At 38.6% G+C, this 25,877-nt stretch overlaps 1 protein-coding gene across 3 annotated transcripts in view; it reads left to right on the top strand.

Moving 5' to 3' along the window:
• The window catches only part of SH3RF1 (SH3 domain containing ring finger 1), a 176,767-nt gene that overhangs the window by 19,627 nt on the left and 131,263 nt on the right, over positions 1 to 25,877 (top strand). The window lies entirely within an intron of this gene.

Raw genomic sequence — 25,877 nt, 5'->3', positions numbered from 1 at the left:
AGAACTATTCACTCCTACATGACTTTCATGTAGTTATAATAAAAGGAGGATGGTCATCTTGTTTTGTGCATGATTTTAAGGCTGCTTAACTGAGATTATTTGAAATCATAGTTTTCAATTATTCAAACTAATAAAGTCACTGAGAGGGATGTGTGGTATAAAGTATATAAACATCTTTATGTCTGTTTCTTTTGACAGAATTAAATTTAAGAAGTTAGCTCCTCAACCCCCACAAAATCTAAAGGGTTAAAGCGTTTACAGATTATCAGGTTAAGCTTTAACTCTTGAAATAGTCTGACTAATCTTCCTCCTCTACCTGCGTCTCCTAGAGTTCCCTTAACATCTCAGTATGAGGTGACACTCTCTTGCTCAAAACTATATAATGGCCCATTAGACTGAAACAGTATAACTGAGCCACGTCTTTTCCTCCACCTTATCTTTTAAGCTTATATATTTTGCTTCAGCCATACAAGTTTTCTTTTTATTTATCAAACCATCAAGACCTGGGCCATTTGTACCTGGGGCTATTTGGAACCTGGAAGGAAGTTCTGCTTTTACCCAGATTTCAGGATAGCTTGCTTCTTAAGTTTGATTTCTTCTCAGATGTTACATCCTTGGAAGGGTCTTCTCTGATTGCCATATCCAATCTTCTAGTCTGATAGATTTATTTTTCCTTATAGCACTTATGTCCACTTAAAATTTTATATTTGTTTACTTTGTCCTCCCCCACTTCCCACTACCCCCAATAGTAAGCTCTATGAGGGCCAGGACTTTGCTTAAATTTACCAGTCGTTATACCCAGCAGCTAGAACACTGCCTGGTACAAAGTAGGCCCTTGGTAAGAATTTTTTTTTTCCTCCCTCGGTAAGAATTTATTTAACAAATCAGTGAATGAGTTTTACTTGATGTAGGTTGGCCTTAATAACTCTGCAAACTTCATGTTGAAAAAATAATGGCAAATGGGAATATGATTGTCGATCATTCAGGTGTTTAAGTTAGAACTGAAAAGTTTTATAGATGAGTGAATTAAAGTGTCATATTGGCTTATTTGGTAATTCATTTTGTATTGTTTTATGAAGGTAAATGTGGAGTGATTTAAAAAATAATCTTGCTGTGAGCCTTTTTATTTCCAATCCAGGAGATAAGCAACATGATTTCAAACTATAGCACTGTCTCTGTTTTTAGCTTTTAGAAATGAAGACACACCCTTTATAACTGAAGTGTCAGTGTACTTTAGTACTTGTACCTTTAAAGCTACCCAGAACCCCAAATAATGAGGGCATGGAAAGGAGCACTGTCTTTTTCATATATTTCTGCAAACTCCTGTGCTTAACATATTCTTTAGAAGAGAAGTGACATTGTTTTCTGTACCTAAAACTGTTTAAGGAGTGGGTGGAAACACCTATTAATCTTGGCTGTGTCGTGACTTGAGAATATTTCCTCATAGGATGTCGGGGAGATTCTAATTAGCCTACAGGTATCCATTTTTTTCCTTTGCAAAATAATAGTACTGAGTTGTGGGTTGATTCTGTTGATTAATATCAACAGAATGAGCCTGTTGATTAATATCAAAAATAAAGTTCTTTTTTCTAATCTAATATGGCTATGTGCATTATATATAAAATTCACTTAAGTGTCTCTGTAGACACTTATAAAAATGATCACAGTCACCTGTTTCACCAGTTACTATCCTTAAATCTGCAGTTTTTTCTAGCTTATTGACATGGAGTTCTTGCTGAAAACTTATTTTTCCCATTGTTGCCCTATGTGCATCCGATAGAGGAATGGATCTTTGTATTTCTTTTCACTAACAGATAATTCTGTGTTTTACCATCTATTGGTACTCAGTCTGCTTTCCACTTAGAATTAGAGGTTGTCCCTCCTCCCCACTAATGATTCTGGGGCAGTTCTGCAAGGTCACTGTACATAGGCCCATTCTCCAGACTCCAGCTTGCACCTGCAGTCTTGCCTCACATGACCAGGCTGTATCCTGTGTTAATTGCCATCCCCTGAATCAGGTACACACCCCTAATGTTGCTGTGCATTGTCCACCATTCATTCCTTCAGTAAATATTTACTTGGGAGAAGATATCTTTTTTTTTTTTTTAAGATTTTTATTTATTTATCAGAGAGAGAGAGAGAGAGAGACAGAGGCAGGCAGAGGGAGAAGCAGGCTCCTCGCTCAGCAAGGAACCCGATGTGGGACTCGATCCCAGGACCCGGGGATCATGACCTGAGCTGAAGGCAGACGCTTAACCGACTGAGCCACCCAGGCGTCCCTGGGAGAAGATCTTTGAGCTATAGTTTGACCACCTCTCCTGTTCACCCACTGCGGTCTCTGTCTAAAACCATCAAGCTTGTTTTTTTTTTTCTCTCTTCACTTTTTTTGTTTGCTTCTTTTTATCCCTCTGTTATCCACTCTCAAATTGGAGACTCAGATTCTCAAAGTCTTTGTTTTATAGTCATCCCTGTTTTCCCAGTGAGCACATCATGTCTTAATGTCCTTTTTAAAATTCCTTAACTACATTTGACTTATGGTAGAAAAACCAGTGAAGAATAAAGCACATGGTAAAAAGAGGCATTAATAGTATATGTCTCAATTTTTCTGCAAAATGGAACTTTATCTCCTTCTACCTTTCCTTGTTAGAGGAAGAGCTGTGAAATTATTCCAAGTTTTTCTACAGCAGTTTTACAGGATTGTCATATTTACCAGGGATTATTTTATAGATGAAAAATTTGAATTGGCTTTTAGTTTCAGAGTAAAATAATTGCTAGTTTAAATGACTTACATTAGTCGATCAGACCTAGTTAACATTAAGTTTGTGTCTCTTAAAATAAAAGTTGAAAAATTAAATTTGTTCTTTGGTAATTTGATTTGTAGGAAGTGGGAAACAAAGGATTCCAAACAGGGCTTTTAAAATCAGTTCTAATTAATGTGTGTGCAGATGCATCAGCGAAGATTGGGAGGCAATTAGTATAATTATGTTTAAAATACAGTTGCATGCTTAAATAGATAATCACACCCTTAGGCCTGCCTATCTTTTTCTACTTTCTCCTTTAGGCTCGTAGTGAATTTTTTGGCCATTAAGCATGACCTTGGCAGTGTCTGTGGAGCAGAACAGAGTGACAGAATGCAGATGAGCACGATTGCACATTCTCCTAGCTCAGAGTTCGGTACTTGAGCGATAATACCTGCACAGCACACCTAGATAGAACAGTTAAATCATACGAGGGAAAACTTACGTCCTCTAGCTAGCTGCTCCCCTCCACCACTGCCAAATCTTATTATTGGAAAGCTGAGCTCTCTTTATGAAATCTTTTTTTTTTTGTATTCCAATTTGGAGTAAACTATAGCTGAGTCCTCTTCAGTGTTATGAAATAATTTGAGTTTCAGAGTAAAACTTGAATAAGTAGCACCTTGCCTAACCGCATACCATTTGCATGACTCAGTTATAGGCGAGGTAGAGGGGCCAGTAGAAGTGCCTTCTAGGTTTCTGAAGTATTTTTGTACCTCTCAGGTCTTCAGCTGCTGCTGCTTACAATGGATGTGACACCGTGACAAAACTGTTTCTCTTTTCAACTTCAGCATTTGGTATCTGTACCGGTGAATGAACATAGATGTTTTTCCTGCCTTTCATTACAAACTCATGTGACCATTTTTCTCTTCAGTAGATTCAGTTTTATTGGAAGAATCTTTGGAAGGTGGTCTTGTATAAATACTCCCCTATTGCCCTTCCTTTGGTTTCTGGTAGCATTAAACATGATTTATAAATTGCATTTTCATTTTATAGGCTGTCCTGCAGTTACAAGACTACAGCCTTTATTACCAACCTACCACAGCGATTTTGCTTTTTCTTTCAGCTGCATTTGCTGTATTTCTGACCATATTATTTGTAGCAGAAATTGAGGTCTACTATCATTGCTATGTTTATAACTGGATTGTGTGGTTTTCTCCACGTAGGCAAAAACAGGATCTGGAGGACAGATAGCTAGTGTTGTTAGGCCAGTTGGAGCTTTGCTTTCTGTACTGTTTTTGCTAAGCCTGCTATGAGAACACAGCTTACTTCATCTGTGGCTATCCAAGTATAACAGAGTTAGGTGAATGATAGACAAACTTAGATGGAAATTTGAAGCATGGACATTAGAATTTGTAGATTATTTTTTTAAATATCTGTTAGGGTAGCTTTTATATTAATTAATTAATTAAGTTCAGTTAGCCAGCATATAGTACATCATAAGTTTTTGATGTAGTGTTCAACAATTCATTAGTTATGTATAACACCCAGGGCTCATTACAACACGTGCCCTCCTTAATACCCATCACCCAGTTACCCCATCCCTCACCCCCTCCCTTCTGTAACCCTCAGTTTATTTCCCGGAGTCCGGAGTCTCTCATGGTTTGTCTCCCTCTCTGATTTAGCTTATTGGTTAATATGGCTTGTGTTCTAACTCGAGTATGAGCCATCATTACGGCCTTTGGTTCACATTTAATGCATAGACACAGGCTTAAACCAAAGTAGATTTGTTCAGAGGGGACCATGCCATTTTACTTCTTCCCTTGAGGTTACCCGGTGAGAGTTGGTAGTTAAAGTTGTGTTTGAGAAGTTTAGTCTTCCTTGAATCTTTGAAACAAACTACTCTTGTTCTTATGGTAAACATAAAGCAGGTTGTTTTAAAATTTAGACCAATTTAGGAATTCGGTTTATAAATGCATTATTTTAGCAGATATTTGATGCTAATCATGATATCTTATGATGGAATAGCTGCTTGTAGTATATAGGTATGTTTACTGTAGTTTATTTACCTCTTTGCGTTAAGTGATTTATTTATGTAACCTGTGTTTTTGCATAACCTTTACTAAACACTGGGTGACTTACACTTTAAGTTTTTTACAGTTTCAGTATCTCTTTTCATGCTGAGTCTTATGTACCACCCTCTTTGTTTCTTATTAATAAGATGTTAAACAATAGTACAATTTAAGGATATTAAAGGGATTAGGAGGTTATAACAACAGAATTGAAAACCACTGACTCTTAAGTTTAGAAAAGCTTAGTGCTGCAGGGTTGTCCTTGTGTCTTGGTTAAATTTATGCAACTCAAAAAAAACCCCATTATTCTGTCCTTTATATTATTTTATTAGATATCCTTCACATAATATCAGTTTATCTTAAACATTTCCACGTGCATTTTGGGTAGTTAGGACACTGGATTTCGTGTGTCTTTCTCCTTCAAGTAATGCTGATTATAGTTAGATGAATTTAAATTTATTAACTTATGGTCTCGGAAAATTTAGATTGATTGACATTCTGGCATTAGCAGTATAGTGTATTCTTGAGTGCACAAAAAAGATGTATTGTGAAACTCTAGAATTGGGTAGAAAGAGATCATCTGTGTAGTGGCTTCAAAAAAACTGGGAAGAGCTTTTACAAAAGCAGCAGGAAGTACTTACTGAATCAGCACTGGTCTATTGTGTGGAGGGGTTTGCAGATTTCTAATTAAGCCACTGAATACTTACAGTCCTCAATTCACATGGAAAAATTTTAAAATGGTGGTGAGACACGTGTACGTTCGTGTGTTTGTATAGGGCAGCTGCTTGTAATGACTTGATAGTGAAAATTAAAAAAAATAATGTACGTGGAAACAGCAAGAAAAATTGAAATAGAGTGTCTTAAAAAAAAAAAAAAAGTAGAACAACCACCAAAAAGTCACTCCATGTAATTTCGAGATCAGACAAAGGGATGGCTAGAGCATAATAGGAGCATGTAGAAGCCTGTTGCTAAATCAGAAATGAACAGGAATGCAGTTCAAAACCTCATTTACTACTCTTTAGTCTGTTGCCCTAGAGACAGACTTAACATATTGACTTTGGCAACTCCAGAGTAGCCTGCCATGTCTGCAGTTATTTAAGTGAAAATCTGAATTTGTGACTTAAAAATATAAGTTTACTTTAGTCAGTGCAACCAGTTACATTTCTGGTTGGGTGGGAATTTCCAGGAGGTTCTAAGTCATCTTCAGGAAAATAATGAAATAAATAGATCAAGTAAAGAATTCTGATTCTAAAAAGTTCAAATAGGAAAACACAGTAAATGAAAGCAAGACTTGTTGAGACTGATTTAAATTTCAGGCACCATCTCACTTTATAGCATGAATGAGGTAACTGGAGAACATAGATAACAAAATTAATAGTTAAGGGAGTGCATAAAATACTGTTTGAAGATTAAAATGAGAGAGTTAGCCTAGAATGATCAAGATCCCATCCAGTTCTAATTTTATTTTATTTTATTTTAAAGATTTTATTTATTTGACAGACAGAGATAGCAAGAGCAGGAACACAGGCAGAGCGGGAGTGGGAGAGGGAGAAGCAGGCTTCCCCCCGAGGAGAGCCGCATGTGAGACTCGATCCCAGGACCCTGGGATCATGACCTGAGCTGAAGGCAGACACTTAACAACTGAGCCACCTAGGCACCCCAGTTCTAATTTTAAACGATTCCTTAGAGCAAGTGAGCTTTTCAGCTTTCTCTTACACCAACTCTGCTATGCCTTGCCTTCTGGCATTCTTATTATTCTGGAGTTGCAGTGAAAATGACATTTCAAAGATTTTCTTTGAAAAACACTAATCCAACTAGGGATTGTTTAAAAAATGTCAAATGAAAAAAAAATCATGAAGTTGGAGGAACGGGCTTGGAGACTGGACAGCTGTAATGGAAATGAATTCTCTTCCCTGCAGTGCTATTTTTCAAGACCACCTGGATCAGAAGCACCAGGGGGCTTATTTAAAATGCAGATTCCTGGTCCCAACCCAGAACCACTGATGTTGATTTCCTGGGGCTGGGACACAGGAATCTGTATTTTGAACAAGTTCTTGTACACACTTAATGTTTGAGGGAAACCAAAATGTAAATGCAAATCTTAGGTATTAAGCCACACTGATTAATGTTTCAAATCTCTCTTTCCTCTCAGTATGATTTTAGAAGTGATATTTCATCCTAAAAATATTGCCTAATAGAAGAAGATTACACAGATTCTAGAATTTGGGCTACTGCGCAAGTGAGGTGCCTGTGTGGGGAGAAAAGTTTTCATGGAGAGTAGTTTTATGTTTGTGATTAAATCACAAATCAGATTAATGATTAAAATGGTTTTAGGCAGGATATTTTCCCTTTGGGGAGAGTGACAGAATCATGTAGCACTGTAACTTTTACTCTTCTGTTAAAAAAAAGTATTCTAATTGAAATAGAAAAATATTTGATTAAGAATCAAATCCCTCCTTTCCTACCAAAGGATCCTATTTATAACTTTTTTGGCATTTAAGCATTATTGTTCATATATATCATCTTCAGATTTTATTCATTTTTTTAAAGATTTTAATAATTTATTTGAGAGAGAGAGAGAGAGCGCGAGCACATGAGCCAGAGGGGAGGGGAAGAGGGAGAGGGAGGGGGAGAAACAGACTCCCAGCTGAGCAGGAAGCCGGATCCCAGGACCTTGGGTTCATGCTGAGCCAAAGGCAGACGCTTAACTGACTGAGCCACCCCAGCGCCCCTTCAGATTTTATTCAAAATATAAATGACTAAAACAAATGACCTGAAACTTTATCTCATATTTTTTAAAAACAGTTTTTGCTGCTATGCTCTCTGCTGTTTAACTACCTGGTTAGCGGACTTAGGGGCTTCAGCCAGAAGGGCAGAGAAGCCCAGTTGACTTTGCCAAGGATCAGAGGGCCTTGTAGGAGGGAATTAGCTCCCATATCCCTGGAAGTGCAGTATGTATTCAATAACTACACTACCTGGTCAAGTTGCCCAAATGACATTTCAGCAGGATCTCATTCTGTGCCTTTGATTTTTCACTTTAGAAAGATAGCCACCTTCTTCTTTTGGTTGTTTAGATGCATTTCTAGAGCAGCTGAACTTGGGCGCTACTCCAGGATGTGCTGGTTTTCTCAGGATCTGCTCAGGTGGAGCTCAGGTGTGCCCCTGTTGACAATGAGTCTGTGCCAAAACACATCTCATTTGCTCAGATGCATTCCAACCCTTCTCAGTGCTTAAGGTCTTTACTGTATTTAAAACACAAACAGAGGGCGCCTGGGTGGCTCAGATGGTTAAGCGTCTGCCTTCTGCTCAGGTCATGATCCCAGGGTCCTGGGATCGAGTCCCGCATCGGGCTCCCTGCTCCTTGGGAGCCTGCTTCTCTCTCTCTCTCTCTCTCTCTCTCTCTCTCTCTCTCTCTCTCTCTCCCCACCTCTGTCGCTCATGAATAAATAAATAAAATCTTTAAAAAATAAAAATAAAAAAAATAAAACACAAACAGAACCCGCACAAATCAGGTCAACATTTCTATATAGAATTGGAGGTGAGGTTCACTACCTATTTGCTGAAGGGTGAGTTTGTTGTAGAAAATCTATTCAAGCCCCTTCTAAATAGTATTTAGCATGTATTTCCTGTGTTTATTTGAATGTTTAAACTTGGTCCATTTCGCAGACTTGAGTAGGGGCATTGATTTAAATTTTTTAGCCCCTAGTAAACCTTTAAAGAGAAGCCTTCACTTCTTTCTTTTTCTTTTTTTTTTTTAAGATTTTATTTATTTATTTGACAGAGAGAAAGAGAGCGAGAGAGAGCATGCACAAGCAGGGGGAGAGGCAGAGGGAGAAGCAGGCTTCCCACTGAGCAGGGAGCCCGATGCAGGGCTCGATCCCAGGACCCCAGGATCATGGGGGACCTGAGCTGAAGGCAGACCCTTCACCAACTGAACCACTCAGGCGCCCTACCTTTAGAAATTTTAATTGACTTTGAAAAGTTGCTTGTCTTAGGATTCCACTCTTGGATATTCCAATGTCTACTTTGGGTTTGTGCTTTGTAAATCTTACTGTAGATCCTAATGATTTTTAAAGAAGAGTTTTTCATTGATAGGTTTTGTGTTGTAATTTACAGTTAATTAATTAATGGCAGTTATTCTGAGTACTTCTCAAATGATGTACTCATTTCATTCATATAGGATTTTTGATGAGGTGGATGTCGCTAAAGCTTGAATGGCTAAAAGTTTTAAAACTTTGACTGTCTTTTAATTTATCCAGAAATCTCTGAACAGTTATTTAATAAAAACACGTATATACCCATTGATTGAGGAGCAGTGACTAGTTCCAAGTTTGATCCTTACAGATGTCTGTTTTGTTTTCTGAACAACACTCGTGGCTCACAGCTCACTTCATTAACCTCTCATTATTTCCGTCTGTGCTTGACTTCTTAAACATCAGCTTTTTTTCTGCTTGCTGCTTATATGCTTGGCCTGCATTATATCCTTCATGGTTTAACAGAGATAGGTGATGGTAACAAAAATACTCCCTTTATACCAAGTGGGTAGATTTAAAACCTTTCTTACTGGTGTAATCGTGGCTGAAACAGCGACCCACATATGGTTGTGAAAAGGCTAAAATTCCACATGGAAGAAGAAGGTAAATAAGAAGAAAGGTCAGTGAAGTATTAAAGTGAGCAAATATATCTAGTATGGTCTGGTGTAAGAACTGACCAAGGCCAGTGCTGAGCAGGTAAGCTGTCTTTTGTGAAAGTGCTTGCAAGGCCCATGCAGTATCTTGAAACCGGAAAAGGGCGAGGGAGGAAGAGAAAGAAGAGTGAGCTTGGAAATTATTTACCTGTCAATTTGTATGCCTGAGATGGTTAAATAGATAGCCTAAACGTCTAATAGGAAGAAAGGAATGGGGGGAGCTGTAAATGCTGCTTCTGAGTAATGGGGGGCAGAGCTAAACGTGAGGCGGGAGGGACTAGAAGGAGGAAGATGGTATCGTCAAAGAGTTCTCCACAGGACTCTGTTACCACCGCCAGAATGTGTTCGCAATGGAAGTGAATGTTCCCTAAACTAGCGAGCCTGTCAGAATTTTTATTTAGCAGTCAGATGATGGGAAGAATAAACCCTGCGAGCATAGCTGGCTGAGTTGTGCCAGAATAAAGGAGGCAATGACTTGTTTCTTGAGAAAGGAGCACAGAGCCAATTCTTGGCCTTTGTGCGGTCGGATCTCATCTTAAGAAAGTCATTTCACCCTGATAGACAGCAGTCCATCATTCTCAGCTTCTAATGCCTCACGAGCGGCTATTAGGACAGAGCTGTAGGAATGTACTGTGTGTTAGGAACCCAAGTGTCCCAGAGATTCATGGTGTTGGTAAAATGGGGAGGCAGCAGAGACTCTGTGGCAGCTTAATATTCTGTCTTTTTCTCAGTGATGAAGATGGATTATGGGCTGCACCATTTGCCCAGGGCCAGAGTTCCCCACAACCTTCCACACTAGGACCCCTCACAGGCTCCCTTGCCCCTGCTGTGATGAGTTTTACCTGTGCAGGCTGGACTTGGGCTGCTGTCCCAATTATGGACAAGCTTGGAGATTACACTCTAGCCTCAACTTTTTTTTTTTTTTTTTGCTTCCAGCCTCCGTATTGTCATTTCTTACCGTTCACATTGTCAAAAAATTTCAGTGTCTGAGCATTTTTCTAGAGGCACCCTGGAATGGTGGCCAAGCGCTTACAGAGGTTGTGTTGTCCTGTTGGCTTATCTTCCTGTCCTTATCTTCAGTCTCAATGTCAGAGTGTTGTTTTAGCTTCCAATCTTCTAGTTCGCAGAAGAGGAAGTTTCTACTTCTTCTGCATTTCTTCTCCTTGACCTTTGACATAAGTCTACAGTATCCAGAAACCTCTGGCATTTTTCTCTTTTCTTTCTTCTGACTTGGTGAGAAGAATTCTGTGTGTACGTGAATTTTTTTTTTTCTTCTGGGAAGAGAGTCCATACACTTTCCTGAGACTTTCCTAGGGCTCCATAACCCCAAAATGTTAAGAACCACAGATCTCAAGTAAGCTTCTCATTTTCTGATTAATGCTGTGGGGTATTCTCTCTCTGCAATCTTATTACTAGTTCCTTATCAGTAATACATATCCATCTGACCTTCACTATTTTGTATTCTCTTGCTGACCTTTCTGGTCAGGTCATTCTTCCTTAATTTTTTTAAAATTACTATAATTTTAAAAAAGTATTACTATTGTTTTCTTAGGGAGAGAGATGGGTGCGGCAAAGGGAGAAGGAGAGGGAGAGAGAGCATCTTAAGCAGGCTCCAGGCGGGGCTTGACCTCACCACCCTGAGATCATGACCTGAGCCGAAATCAAGAGTCAGACACTTAACCGACTGAGCCACCCAGGTTCCCACTCTTCCTTAGTTTTTTAAAACCTCTGTAATTTGCCACAACAAAGCTTCCTGGATTTCATCGCTGTACCTGTGACTTAGCTGGATGTATCATTCCCTTCCACTAGCGACATTCAGGGCTTTCTAATTCATATTTGCATTAAAAAAATACCACATACACATTGTATTATAGCAGCCCCCTGACTAGATTATTTTTTAGTAGACTAGGATATTTTTTCAGTATGTAAATGTGGCTCTTCTCCACCTTTAAGAAAGTCTTCCTCTATTTCCCTCACCAAAATTATGTCTAATAAAGACGTCAGAATCATGTAGTTATAGCATGCTATTGTTGATATGGGCAATCATCTTATGGGCAGGTACAACCGTTTCACCTCTTAAAATCAGTTTTAATTATCTCCTGAGTAAATAAAAAAGTACCTGGTGAAAATTGTCTTTGAGTGATTATGCTCTTTACGATGTTTCATGATTCTAAGCATGACCCTCTTTCTAGTCAGATCACCTTTACTCTGTGTCTAGGAACATTCCAAATTGGTTTTCCACATCATATCACTTTTTTTCTATCTGCTTATTCTATCCCTAGTGACTTGACGTCAGGTGCTGGTTCATTAGTAGACATTACTGTGCATGTCACACAGCCGGTTGGCACCACATTTTTGGCTCCTTCTGATGAATCTCTTTCTAGTTGGCTGGCAGATTAAATCTGTTCATTGAGACGGTTGTATGTATGTGTGTATGTGTTTATTTATATGTGTGTTACTGGCAGAGGATGGGGCAGAAGCGAAAGTTGGGCTGGTTAAATACAATCATCTCTCTATTTTCCTTACTTTTCCTTTTTCATCATTTTGTAGCAAGCGGATCATGGGCTTTATTATTCAGTTTTTATGCCTATCAGTCAGTTATTTGTTAGCTTTTGGGTCTGTATGTTTAGCATTTTATTACTGGAATAATAAGAAACAATATTTGTATTTACATAGCCATTCCCCATATTGTAAAGCCCTGTGACCACAGTGACAATATAAGTTAGCTTGCATAAAGTATCTAGGGTAAATAGTGGGTATTTACTATATGCCAGGCAATGTTTTGGGCCCTTTTTAAATTCTTACAATAACACTATAAGGTAGTTGCTATTATTATCTCTATCTTACAGATGAGGTAATAAACACAGAGAGATTAAGTAACTTGTTTAAGATCACACATCTAAAAGTAACTATATTATTTAGAATAGGTTAAGTTTTGGGGCACCTGGGTGGCTCAGTCAGTTAAGCGTCTGACTCTTGGTTTCTGCTCAGGTCATGATCCTCGGGGTCACGGGATGGAGCCCTGCATCGTGCTTCGGGCTCAAGCAGAGAGTCTGCTTGAGAGTCTCTCTCTGCTGCTCCCCACCCTGCCCCCTGCATTCGCTCGCTCTCTGTTTCTCAAATAAATAATCTAAAAAAAAAAAAAAAAAGGTTAAGCTTTGGTACAGTAATAGACAACACTCAAATTTGAGAGGCTCAACACAGCAAAGAGTTATTTTTCACTCATGATGCATGGCCAACGTGGGGTCCCAGGGGGCTCTCCTCATTGTAGGTGCTGAGAGACCCAAGCTGACAAAGGCTCTGTCTAAACTCATACTTTTAGGAAAGGAACGGGGAGTCGAGCTCTGGCTCTTAAAGTTACCTGAAGTGACATATTTTACTTCTGCTCGCATCTCATTGTCCAAACCAGGTCACTGGGCCATGACTCCATTTAAAGGAGGTAGGGAAGTGCAGGCCTGCCATGTGCCCAGAGGGAGAAAAGAATTGGAGTGTTTGTGAACAGCCCTAAAACAATTATCACAGTGATGGAGCCAGGACTGGAAACCAGGCAGCCAGGCTATAGAGGCTGTTACATTATTATGGCACAGTGACTATAACTGTGAGAAAATACGTGACAGCTATCCTGAGGCATATATTGTCTAGAATAGCTTGTCACTTAGGGTGCAGAGGAAATGTCATTGAAAGAAATTAAGTAAACTTTGGATAATATGCTCGTTATTATATGATTTATAATTATTAATATCACATGCTAGTATATGAGATGCAGTATAGCATAATAGGTGAGAACATGGATTCTGAGTTAGGCTGCTTGGATTACAGTGACAGCTCTGTCAGATTACCTGTGTGACATTGGGCAAGTTACTTAACCTCTGTTTAATTGCTTCATATTTAAATGGGAAAAGTAGTAGCACCTATCATACAGAGTTATTGTATCATTGAAAGGGATTTTTAAAATTGTATGTGTGTGTGTGTGTGTGTGGTACTGTTAGAATAGTAAGTATGAAATATATAAAATGTTGAACAGATGCTACCTACAGTTTTTTATTATGATTTTTGTCATGCTACAGAGTAAATGGCATCTCTAAAAACTTAACTATAAACAAAATAGTTTAATGACTAGGTTCATCTGTAAGGATATCACTGTGTTATGTAAGCCAGATTATCATAGTGCTTGGGTACTGTTTAATGTTTAGATGTTTTCATTTGTATTCCTCAAGAATTAGAGCAGTGTTGTATTGAGTCTTGTTTCCACAGTAGGATTATAGATGGAATCCTGTTTTAAAAATATCAACATAAAAGAATTTGTTGATTTGATTATTAAAAATATCTGTGCCCAGCAAACCTAATATGTTTGGCAAGATCTGGAGACATTTGTCAAATTGGACTGGGGGAGAAGCCAATCTAGTGTCTCAAGGCCAAAGATCCTGATAAACATCCTACAGTGCATAAGACAGCCACCCTCTCCAACCAAGAATTATCAGACCCAAATGTCAAAAGTGGCAAGCTTGAAAAACCCTGACCTGAAAACAGAAATCAATATACCATGGATTGCTCTAAGTAGAAAGAATCCTTAGAGTGCCAGTAGATTCCTGTTGTGGTAATGTAATAGGTCATTGTAATGACCTATTGGAAATAGTATGAGGCTATTTCCAAACACTGCCAAGCAACTCATTCTAGCAAAGGTATGCTGTGAGGTATAGCAATGTCTATTAAATGAGAAGTCTAGTCTTAGAAATGTGTTAATTTATCCCCATGAAAGGAGCTATTAGGATATCTCTGTATAGATGTAAAAAGTGTTCTTCACCAGAAGTGATATTCTTTAACTACCATGGCAGTATATTTGAAGAGTTTTGTGTTGATTTGCTTCCTGGGAGAACTGGAAGATTGTGGTACTTGATCTGAGATTATATTCTAGATCAGGGTGTCTCAGCTTTGAACCATGGACATTTTGGGCTAGATAATCCTTTTTTGTGAGGGCTTGTTTGTAGGATATTTAGCAGCATCCCAGAAATCTACCCACTAGATGCCAGTAGCAAAATCCCCCCATCCCCTTCATCTGACAAGTAAGGACAATGAAAAATTTGGCATTGCCAGATATTCCCTGGTGGGATGCACCCAGTGAAGAACCTCTGTTCTAGAGTAATTGGGGCGAGGACACTGCTTTCTCAGAAGTGTTCAGGTCAACTAGATGGACAGGTTTAGAAGAGTGAGGTAGGAATGGGAAAAAAAAAACAGAAAAAAAAACCAAAAAACCGCAAACCAGGAATACTTTTGAGCTTTAGGAATGTATAGAGAATCAGAATGATAGTTGGAGAAGATTTCAGAGTACAGGATGGGGAGAGGCAGATGGTAACCAGCAGGGACAGAAGATGTTTTATAGTGGCTCTGGGGCAGGGGTCAAAATAGAGAAATCGAAGGGGAAGGAAGACCCTCAGACTTACCTGAAAGCTAGATTTTCAATTACATCCCTTAATGAAATGTCAGCTTGTAAGGGCAGAGCTGACAAGTATGAAAGAGTAATGGTTCTGCGAAATAATGGGGTAGAGGGAGGTGGTTTGCTGATTAAGTTGCTCATTATCTGGAGGCTGTGAAGAAAATCAGTCAGTGCATTATGGTGTGAAATATAACTTTTATTTTTCCAGAAGCCAAACCACTCACCCCCACAAAAGAACCTAAAGTAACCAGGTTTGTTTTTCATGACTTACAGTGACAGTTCTTGTTTATCAACGACTTGATGCAGTAAAATATAATGCAGTGAGTTAATAGATTTAAAGCATTTAGAAGAGTACCTGTCCCATGGTAACCTTTTCATACTGTTAGTTATCATCAGCTGTTCAAATGAAGACCATGAATCATCCTATTCCATATGGTTTTAATTTTAAATTATTTTATTATAATAATGCTTTGAAAATTGGTAATTCTTTTGTGATATATAGCCTATGTATTAACCTTACAGAAAATCAGAATAGTAAATTAGCCAGAACATACCATTTACCAACTATTCTGAGGAAACCAGCGTTTTGTTATTATAATCTGCTGCCTTTTAAGATTTGATATTTACAACCAGGCAGTTTTCACCTTTGATCAGAGTTGTAGATTATATGATGTTCAGAGTTTATGGCTTCAACTAAAGCCCTGCTTAATTGTTTGATGGGCATGAACCTTATTTGGGGGTTTGTGCACATCACTGAAGAAGGGTAAAAAATATCTAGAAGTAGCCAATTTAGGACTAAAGTGCAGTTTATAAAAATTTACTGAATCGACTTCTTTTGTACAGCTCTGGTGTGTGTACTATGCCGTTTCATTCAGAAAGTATTTGGTTAGTCAACTCCAGTTCATTTGCCCCAGCTAAACCAGGTTGACTATAACTCTGTGATATAACCAAAGTTTGCCCTTTAATTTCACGGGGTTGAGGAGAGAGGTTCAGTGGAATGAGAAGACCTGGATTCAAGGAGCCTCTTAGCTATTATTTTATCATCATTATGTGACCTTGGGCAAGCCTTCTGATCTCCGAGAAGCTGTTTCCAACATGAAATATGGGAGTAATAAAGCCCACTCCCCACAAAGTTTTTGTAGGAATGTTCTAATTTTGAAGGCACTGGGAAAATCATGAAGCCTGTTGACTCGGTCTACCTGTTTTTTTTTCCCTAGTGTCTACTTCTCTTATTTTATTCTCCACATTGCCACAGTGATCTTTCCCAAATGTGGATCTGAACCCCTCTTGACCTGTTTAAATCGCTTCAGAGCCCTCTGTTGAACAGAGAATACAGTCCAGAACTGTTAGCGCAGTCTACAAGAGCACTTACTCTCGCCTCGTAGGGCCTCACTAGTGCCCTCACTGGCCCTCCAGGATATAAACCACTCTAAGCAGTCCTTGCACGTCTGCCTTTGTGCAAGCCATCCTTCTACCTGCAATGCCTTTCCTCCCTTTTTTCCCCTGATAGCTCCCTGGCCTAGCACTCTCACCCCTCCACAAGGATGTCAGGCCCTTCTTTTTGCCAATACTGTGCTGTAGATATATTTCCATTCCGGAATTTTTTAAACTGTTGAAATCTTTCGTTCACTTTTCTTCTAGACTAACAAGTTTTTAAAGACAGGTCCTGATACTAATATATCTTTATATTTCTAATGTCTGAAATAGTGCTTGACATGTAGTAGATATTTATATGTGCTTGAAAGAATCAGTCATCAAAGAGAGATGGTTCAGGCAGAAGTAGAAAAAGAAGTAGAAAAGGGCATTATTGGTTGTTCAGGACTCTGATGGGAACAGTAATGGGTAGTTGGTGGTTACAGAGAGTTGGCAGAGGTTGCAAGTATCCTGTCACAGCTTTGGGCAAAAACTAATGTTGGCGATTTAGATAGAATCTTGAGAAATTTGTTTTCCTTTTTATTTATGAGTAACAAATTTAGGGCAACAAACATGGTCAGATAGAATGTAGTAAAAACAACAGTAATAGAGTAACAAGACCTATTTGTTGAATGCCACGTGCCAGTACTGTTCTAACTGCTTGGCATATTTTAACTCAGTTAATTCTCACAACAGCCCCATGAGGTAGGTGTCGTTACCCTCTCCCTTACATAAATGAAACAGGGTAGGCACAGAGAGAGTAAGGAAGCCTAGGGCCCATAGCTGCTGCGAGGTAGAACCGGATCTCACCCCAAGCCCCAGAGCCTGTGGTCTTCATGCTGTATCTTATCATCCCACAGGATTAGGACACTCAATGATCAAAGACATTGTTTTTCAACTATGGAGTCTCATGTATTGTAATCCCATTTTTATAGAGTTTTTAAAAAAGAGGAGTCGGTAATATTTGAGTAGTTAATACTTAACATTTTAAGCTTAAAGTTGATATTTTATTTTAGATTGAAATAATTCTAAAATTTTATTGAAAAACAAGGTGAAAACCATTTGAAAGAAATTTCCTATCCCTTTAAAATTAACCTCATTTATTTTAATTTTTTATTAACTCACTAAATGAGGGAAAAAAAAACCTTTGAAGTGCCTTTTCTGAATCTGTTGCATATATGGAGTGGATGGAACATCCGTGGCTCTATTTGAGGGCCAGCATTTTGAAGGAGATAGATTTTGATTATTTATAAACATGGTATGGTCTGTTTAGACTTCGATCATTTAAAGTCATGCTGAGTTAAACATTATTTCTTTTAAATGACCTATCCATATAAATACAATTAGAGGCTGCAATACATTTTTGTAGTTGTGTTGTTTCAAGTAAATCTTAATCATAGTTGCAATTTGGCATTGATTCTACATTTAACATTTATACATATATTTCATAAACTCTCATGAGCTAAACTGGGGTTGGTTTTGTTCCCAGTTGTGTTGAGAATGCTCTGAGTGCTCAATAAGTAATATTCTGTGGAGATATTCTCTACATCAGTATTCTCTTCTCACTTTCCTGCCTCAGCCCAGGATATTTATAATAGTGTTATGAAAACTTTCTGAAAGCGGGTTGAACAAAGTTAGATGTTTCAGTGTTTTGGGACTTGAGAGTTTTAAAAAGTTAATGTGCATTGTGACCCTCCCAAAGGGGGGCCATGGCATACAAACTTTTCTAAATCCATGTACAAAATATATATGATCACAGAATAGGGTTTTTTGTTTTGTTTTGTTTTGTTTTTTAGAGGTATACTGATTTACATTACCAAGTGTTCATGTAACACAGTTTGGGCCACAAAAAAGTCATGTATTTTAGAATAGACTATTACTATTTAAATTGCTGTTTTGAAGATTCAGAAATTGTTCCTTTGATCCTCTCTAAAGAAAGTGGCTATGTTGTATACCTGAAACTGGTATAACATTGTATGTCAACTGTGCTTCAATAATAAAAATTTTTTAAAAAGTGGCCAACAGAAGTATTAGAGAATTGATTTGAATATGACAAAAGAACCATTCTTAATTAAATTCAAATACTTTAACCATTTTATGTAAGTCTCTTCACTTAATAGAATTATAAAGATGAGTCCATTTTCCCACAACTAAAGTTGGAATTAAAATGCCATGATTTATTTTTATTGGAAAGCACTGACAGTTGAGAAGGAGTTCAGATATCTTTGGTTAACTGAATGGAGACCGTGAGAATTTCTGGAAAACCTCACTCTTTTGAGATAAAGTAAAATTAACTTAACAGAAGTGTAGCCATAGGTCAACATAGCAGAATGAATTACAACTAGGGACAGGTGCCTTAGGACCTTTTCTAGAATAAGCCTAAAATGAGATCGTAGTAGATATTAAACTTTGTGAACCTAAAAGGGTTATTTGTTGGGGTTATTGTGCTTTTGCTATCCTATATTCTAATCAAAGATATTTTCTGGTTTACACTCTTTAAACCATCTGATATTCCTTTCAAGAACATTCTTTTTTTGATAAAATTTTAACACTACAAAGCTATAGATGTTTGTGGAACTATTTAGCAGAGTTAGTCTAGAATTCATAAAGTAGAACAGAAATCTAAAGAATTTTGTGTGTGTTGTGGATATGGTGTATGTCTGTGTGTTGGTATAAAAAGGTAAAATGGTATGTGTATTAATGGATGATTACAAATTGTGGCAGGCAGGATAATGCCCCTCTCCCCCAAAGATGTCCACATCCTAATCCCTGGAACCTGTGAATATGTCCTGCCTGGCAAAGGGGAATTAAGATGGTTAATCAGCTGACTTTGAGATGAGAAGATCCTAGATTATCCAGGTGGGCCCAATGTAATCACAAGGGCCTTTAGAAGAGGGAGAGGGAAGCAGAGTTAATGCTAGTTGAGAAAGACTCAGTGCTCTGCTACTAGCTTGGAAGATGGAAGAAGGGCCTGTGAGCCAAAGAATGTGGGCAACCTCTAAAGCTGGGAAAGGCAAGAAAATGGATTCTTCCCTGAGGCCTCCAGGAAGGAATGGAGTCCTGCCGACACCTTGATTTTAGCCCATTGAGACCCATTTTAGACTTTGGACCTCCAGAACTGTAATTTAATAAATTTGTGTTATTTTAGTCCATGAAGTTTGCAGTAATTTGTTAACAGCAAACATAGGAAGCTAGTGCATATGTATACTGTAATCTGTTTGGGTGGCTCCCTGTGTTTGAAGACCACTTGATTTTATAACCTGTATTTTCTAGGGCAGAGTTTTAGAAGATACACATTTAGAGTATATATGTATTCAATGACGAACAATGACGAAGTGCTTACTGCTCAGGGAAACGGTTTGAAAAGTAGAGTAGTGAAACAACTTAATTGAAGATTAAAATTGGAATGCATTATGTTACTTTTATAGGATTAATAAAGTTCACATCAGGCATTTGCGATTCAGAATCACTTTATGACTCCAGAATTTATGGAGTTCCCTTCATTCACTCTTGTGGCATTATTTTTTCAAAGTTTTCCTTAAGAATTTTCTGATATGAGGTATTTGGGGATGCAATTAGATTCTGCTCAAGTATCCAGAGACGGTGTGTTTCCAGTGGGAGATTGTATGGTAGCCATCCCATTGCCCTTTGACATACTTCTTAAAGGTGGCTGGATTTATCTCGGTGGCATGTTCTCCTTCTTGGGGATATGGTTTCTCTACTCTCGAGTTGTTTCCAGTCTACTGGTAGAGAAAGGCACACAGAGTAATTATAGATTAATATGGGAGTATAGTAAAATAAGTAATGCATGAATGTTATGGAACACCCAGGGATCCCAGCTACCCTTGCCAAATGTTGTTTCAGAATATAAAATGCTAATTCAGATTTAGGAAGAAACATTATGCTGCTCTGGGCTCCATTACAAGTTGTAGAGCCTAAATTCCAACTTGACACCTGACACCTGTTAAGAAAACCACATACTTTTGATGATCTCCATGAATCATTTTGCTGTGTACCTATCAGTGAAAGATGAAATATTTGGTGACAGATACAGTTTTTTCAACAGGAACATTTTAAAAATTTGTGAAATAGGGAGTAGTTTGTTTATCATCTGCCATGTCAGATCTTTTTAGTGTTTAATAAATGAAGAGTTCTTTGAAAATAAGTTATTGATTGATGATACAGTCTGGTGAATTTTTAATTTCTTCCTATTGTTATTTTGTAATTGGAATTAACTGAACTCTCAGTTCATTTTTTATGTGTTTTTAAAACTAGTTTGGTAATTGAGGGAGTACAACTTAGGTTTAGAATTGGGGTAATTAATGCTGTTTTAACTCATTCAGGATGTCACCCATTCATAATTATTATTAGCTTCACTGGTAATTTTGGCAAAATGTATAAAATATATTTACAAAGATACATTTTCACTATCTCCAGAAGTTTCCTATAAAATTGATGGTACATCATGGCCAATTACTTAAAAAGCTCCGGATCTAAGGACAGTTGCTTCTGGCTTGTGCTTTTTCTGTACTTTTGTTTTTGGGGGGAGGGGTAGTTAAATCAGGTTAGCATGAGCTATGATTGATTATCTCATTAATTACTTAGCTTATCTTTGTATTCTGTTCTTTCCTGCTCCTTTTTTAATTAAGCTCCATCAGATTTTTTCTCATTATAGCACTCTGTATATTTTGCTTTTCAGTGCTATGGAATGGTGGTATTATGGTGACTAGGAAAAAACTTGATGTATAGGCACAACTACAGTAAAAAGAATTTTTTGATTTATGAATTTGAAACTGGATTGTAAATGTCAAGTGATTGAGAAAGACAAACCAAGTAGGAGTTTTAAATGAATTTCAGAAACAAAATATCCTGTTTTATGTATAGCATGCTAAGCATTGTCTGGAAGGTTATTCTTCATTCATTTACCAAAGATACTTAACCACCCACCTCTTTCATTCACGTCAAGTACACTAAACAAAAGAGACAAACTGTGAGTCACAACATTTGGTTGTTCTGATGTCACGACATTAACTAGAATAATGGCATTAGTCAGAATATTGATTCTTCTGGAGTGATTATTGGAAGTGTGTTGCTATCTGCAGCTTTATTCCTTTTCTCATCAGTCATCTCAGAGTTTCACATACTGTTAACACCAGTCTGTTACATGCAGAGGGGCTGTCAGCAACGTGGCGGCCACCATGGGTCACAGGCCTGACTGTTTTCCCCTGTTTGCCGAGGAAGAACTGTCCCTTCTCCTCTCCGAGGCTGCCTCTCTGCCCACTTCTGTTATCTTGTTCCTTAGTAGATGGTCATCCTGCAATTTTAGTCTCTCCCTTTGCACTGGAATTCTTCTCTTTAAGTTCCTTAACTTAATTCTAAGACACATACACACACGTGCACTCACACAGTCTCCTCTCAACCCTGCTCAAGGTGCCACCCCTCATGTCCTTCCTTTTATAACCACACCTTGACAAATAGTGTACTCTCATCTGTGTTTCCTAGACTGACTCACTTTCGTTAGCACTTTGCAGTCACTTTCTCTCTCTCTCGACGAAACTGCACTCTTGGCAGTTCCTGACTCTTGTTCGTCACAAAACCCTTTGGCTTTTTCTCAGTCTTTATCCCCCCTTTACATCCGTGCATTCGACCTTGTTGTACACAGCTGCGTTCTTGAAACCGCATCTTGCTTTTCTCTTATCACCACATTCTGTACCCACGGTTTCCTCTGCCGACCTTCTCTCTGGTGGTGGTGCTGTTTCAGACTTGTGACTTTAGTGGTCACCATCTTGCTGATGACTTCCAAATAGTGATCTCCAGTCCTAACTGGTGCTTGAGCTCTGGTCCCACATAGTCACCTGACTTTCCTACTTGTGAGGTTGGTTAGCACTCAAACCCAATATATCTGAAGCTGATGCTGGACATAATTCCTTTTCTTCTGAAACCCTCTCCTCTCTCTCCATCATGCCCAGCTTTATTCATGGCCCTGTCATCCCTCTGTCACCCAGAGTGAAATCTGAGGGTCAGCCAGTCATTAACTATCACTGCCTTTGTCTCTGTGATGTCTTTTGGATTCACCAGTGCAGAGCCTGCTCCCTTTACCCCTAAGGCTGCTGGAGCTGGCCTCACTCTCTGACTGGTCTCCTTCTTTTCAGTTTCTCCTTTTCCCATTTAGTCTGTACACTGCTATTGGATTACTCTGTGGAAAGCATGGAGCACTTCTTTGGCACTCTGTTGCCTACAGAATGAGACTGCGTATCTTGGGCTAGCTCTCTAGGTCTCAGTGATCTCGTCTCAGTTTCCCACTTCAACCTCATCTTTGACTTCCCCTCTTCAGTATTCTGCTTCAACTGGGTGAAGCCACATCAGGCAGATTCCGGTGTCAACAAAGTGCCCCTGATCTTGCTACTTTTCGGCATCTCCACGATAATGACCCCAGTCCAAGCTGTCATAATCTCCTGGATGACTGTAGTAGTCTTGTACCTGGTTACCATGGAGCTACTTTGGTCTCCTAGACTCACTTTTTTATACAGTAGACAAAGACATCTTTTCAACTTGAAATTCAAATCATAGCTCTATAAAAAGAGACAACATGCTATTTCCTATGTTCCCAACTCTCTAGTGGCTTCTCACTTACACTCAACAAAATCATATCAACTATTTATGACAACAGAGCCACGTAGGATCTGACTCAGTGGTTCTCAGTGGGAGATACTGCTCCCTTTTTGTCACCTGTAGGAGTGTTTAGAAATAAGTGATGGTTTCTTCTATTGTTACAAGGATGGTGCTGTTGGTATTTGGTGCCTCAAGGACCATGATGCTGAACGGAAACAAGATCACATTATCCTGTCCCAAAGGACAATAGTGCTCTTATTGAGAAATACTCATTCTCACCTCACTTACCTTTCCAGAAGTATTTCCTACCTCTTCTCTGCTTCACTTATTCTACTTTAGACACACGGGTCTCCTTGCTAGTCTTAGATAATGCCAAAGTGTTCTGCCTCAGGGCCTTTGCACATGCTTTCCCTACATCTTTCCTCTATTTGAATCATTTATTTTCTCACTTGATTCAGGTCTTTGCTCACATACCACCTCATTGATGACCCTCATAGAAATCCCCCTAAGTCACTGTGCCCTCACCCTGATTTATTTTTCTTCTTTATACTTATCACTATCTGACACTGACTTTTATATTATTTGTGGATCTGTTTGTTCATCTCCTCCACTGGAAAGTAAGGTCCATGAGAGCAGTCTTATTCACAGTGCATCCTCAGCACCTGGAATAGTGCCCGTGACTGTGTAATGTTCAGTAAACATTTGTGGACAGAGTGATTTTTAGATATGAATCACTTTAGGATATGGAGTAGAATAAGTTTGAGATACAAATTGACAGAATGAGCAGATATTATACACTTGCCAGCCTCATGCTGTGGTGTCTCCTCTTTGCTCACCTATTTAGAGTGTATTTTATTTGCATCTCCGATTCCTACCCATCCTTTGGAGGGTCTTTTTCATCTGTCATCTCTTTCATGGTCCCTTCTCTGATCTTGCCAGCTCCTCAGAATTCTAATAGAGTTTTATCGCTCTAATGATGTGTGCTGACTTCTGTTACCTGTTTATGTTTCTGTATCCCTTGCTTGTCCACACTCAGTGTCCATTTCAACCTACACTCCCTGTGTGCTGAGCACAGCACCTTGCAATGGGTGTCTGTTATCCGTCAGTTGAATAGGTGTCCTTTTGTGTCTGCCTGGGAGAAAGGGCCTCCCTTGACATTTTATGCCTGGACAGCCCTGGAGCAATGCCATAAGGGAGTCTGCATGTTGGAGGACTGACACCACTTGGGAAGAAAAGTGGAGGCAGTATTGTGTGTGCTTCATCTTTGTGAAGAGCTGCAGCTGGGCAAACCGCGTGAGGCATGACACTGCACCTCTCAGACAGAAACTCACAGGGTATTGGGATGCTGTCCACACAGGCTTCGTAGTCCGCTCAGAGGCAAAATTTTCTCAGCTGAACTCCTGTATTAGAGGTATGGTAGGGAGCAGGACAGAGTATGGGGAATAAACATGTTCTATAAAAGTTAAGTGTCACAAAGTAGAGAGTTGTTAATGTGAGTTCTTTCTCACTTTTAGTTATAAAATGCATTTTAGAAGGTGAAAGATTAACAAGGGAAGCAATAAACTGACTGAAATGTGTCCTCAGATTACAATTCCACTTTTATGTTTGTTATTATTTTGTTATGGTATTTATCTAGCAATGTGGTTAATTTAAAGTCTATTATCTTAAATCCCTGTTAGGAAGGTGTCAAAATGTACAGAACAGCCAATGATTTATAAATTATTAATTGCAACATTGCTGATTTTGCAGTATAGTATGTTTTGCCATGGGAAGAAAATAAGTCAACCTTTAAAAAAACAAGCAAATGGATTGAATATGTATTATTATCACATAGTAGACCTCCACACTTGATAATATTACAAGGAAAAATTAGTAGTATTTTTTCATTGGATGAGGGGAGAATGCTTACTTTATTTTTTTTTTTAAAGATTTATTGAGAGTGAGAGTGGGGGGAGCGGCAGAGGGAGGAGAGAAGCAGACTCCCCACTGAGCATGGAGCCCGACAAGGGGCTTGATCCCACCCTGAGATCATGATCTGAGCCAAAATCAAGAGTCGGATGCTCAACCGACTGAGCCACCCAGGCGCCCTGGAAGGCTTACTTTTAGAAGGATGAATTATGTAGCTCTGTTACTGAACTCTGTTCACCCACTAAGCACTAGGGTTATGCTTTAATTTAGCAGTTCACTCTCAGAGACTTAGGATCCCTCTCAAAAAGGCTATCAGAACTGTAGATATTAAGTGAAAGAAGAATTTTAAAATTCATGGGAAATTTTAGGGAGTAAGAGATGAAGGGTTGTGTCATCTTGAATCTGACAGCTACATTCTTTTATTATAAGCCATAAAAGAGACTGCCTTTAATTGTAGATTATAAGGTATGTTACAAGGAGTAGAGTATCTGTTAAAATGACATGCTACCATGGCAAAGGTTTTAGCCTAATGCATGTATCCGATTGAACCCTGTTCTTCCAGTGTTCATGTTTTCTAAATTTTCCCAGAACAGAGTTGTTAGTATAGCTGATTATGGTAAATCTTAAGTTATATATTGTTTTTCTTTGATGGAGATCAAAGTAGCAATTTGGTCAATTTTTGAGTTTTATTTTTGTGGAAACTAGTTCTTAAAAGTGCTTCCAAATCTGTGTCTGCAGGATGGAGACTCAGCTGGCTGACTGTCTATCACACTTTGTAGGAAAGACCTGGTATTTTTGCATTTCAGATGCTTCTCAGAGTTCTGTTTATAAACATTGTCAGAAGCAGAGAGTGTTAGGAATCTTCCACTTGAAAGAGAAATGACAAAAAGAATAAAATCATTACTTGACTTGCCTGTGGTTTCATGCTCAGCCTCTCATCTTAATGCCATTGAGGATTACTCTTGCTCACTAGAGAGCACAGAATGATGTTGTGTCAGCAAACTGAAAACAGTATA

This window comes from Callorhinus ursinus, unplaced genomic scaffold (genome assembly GCF_003265705.2).
Source record: "Callorhinus ursinus isolate GAN/ISIS: 27379988/994484 unplaced genomic scaffold, GSC_fseal_2.0 scaffold4, whole genome shotgun sequence".
NCBI lineage: Eukaryota > Metazoa > Chordata > Mammalia > Carnivora > Otariidae > Callorhinus > Callorhinus ursinus.
The sequence above is the reverse complement of the archived record's forward strand: the minus strand, read 5'-3'. Positions and strand labels throughout refer to the sequence as shown.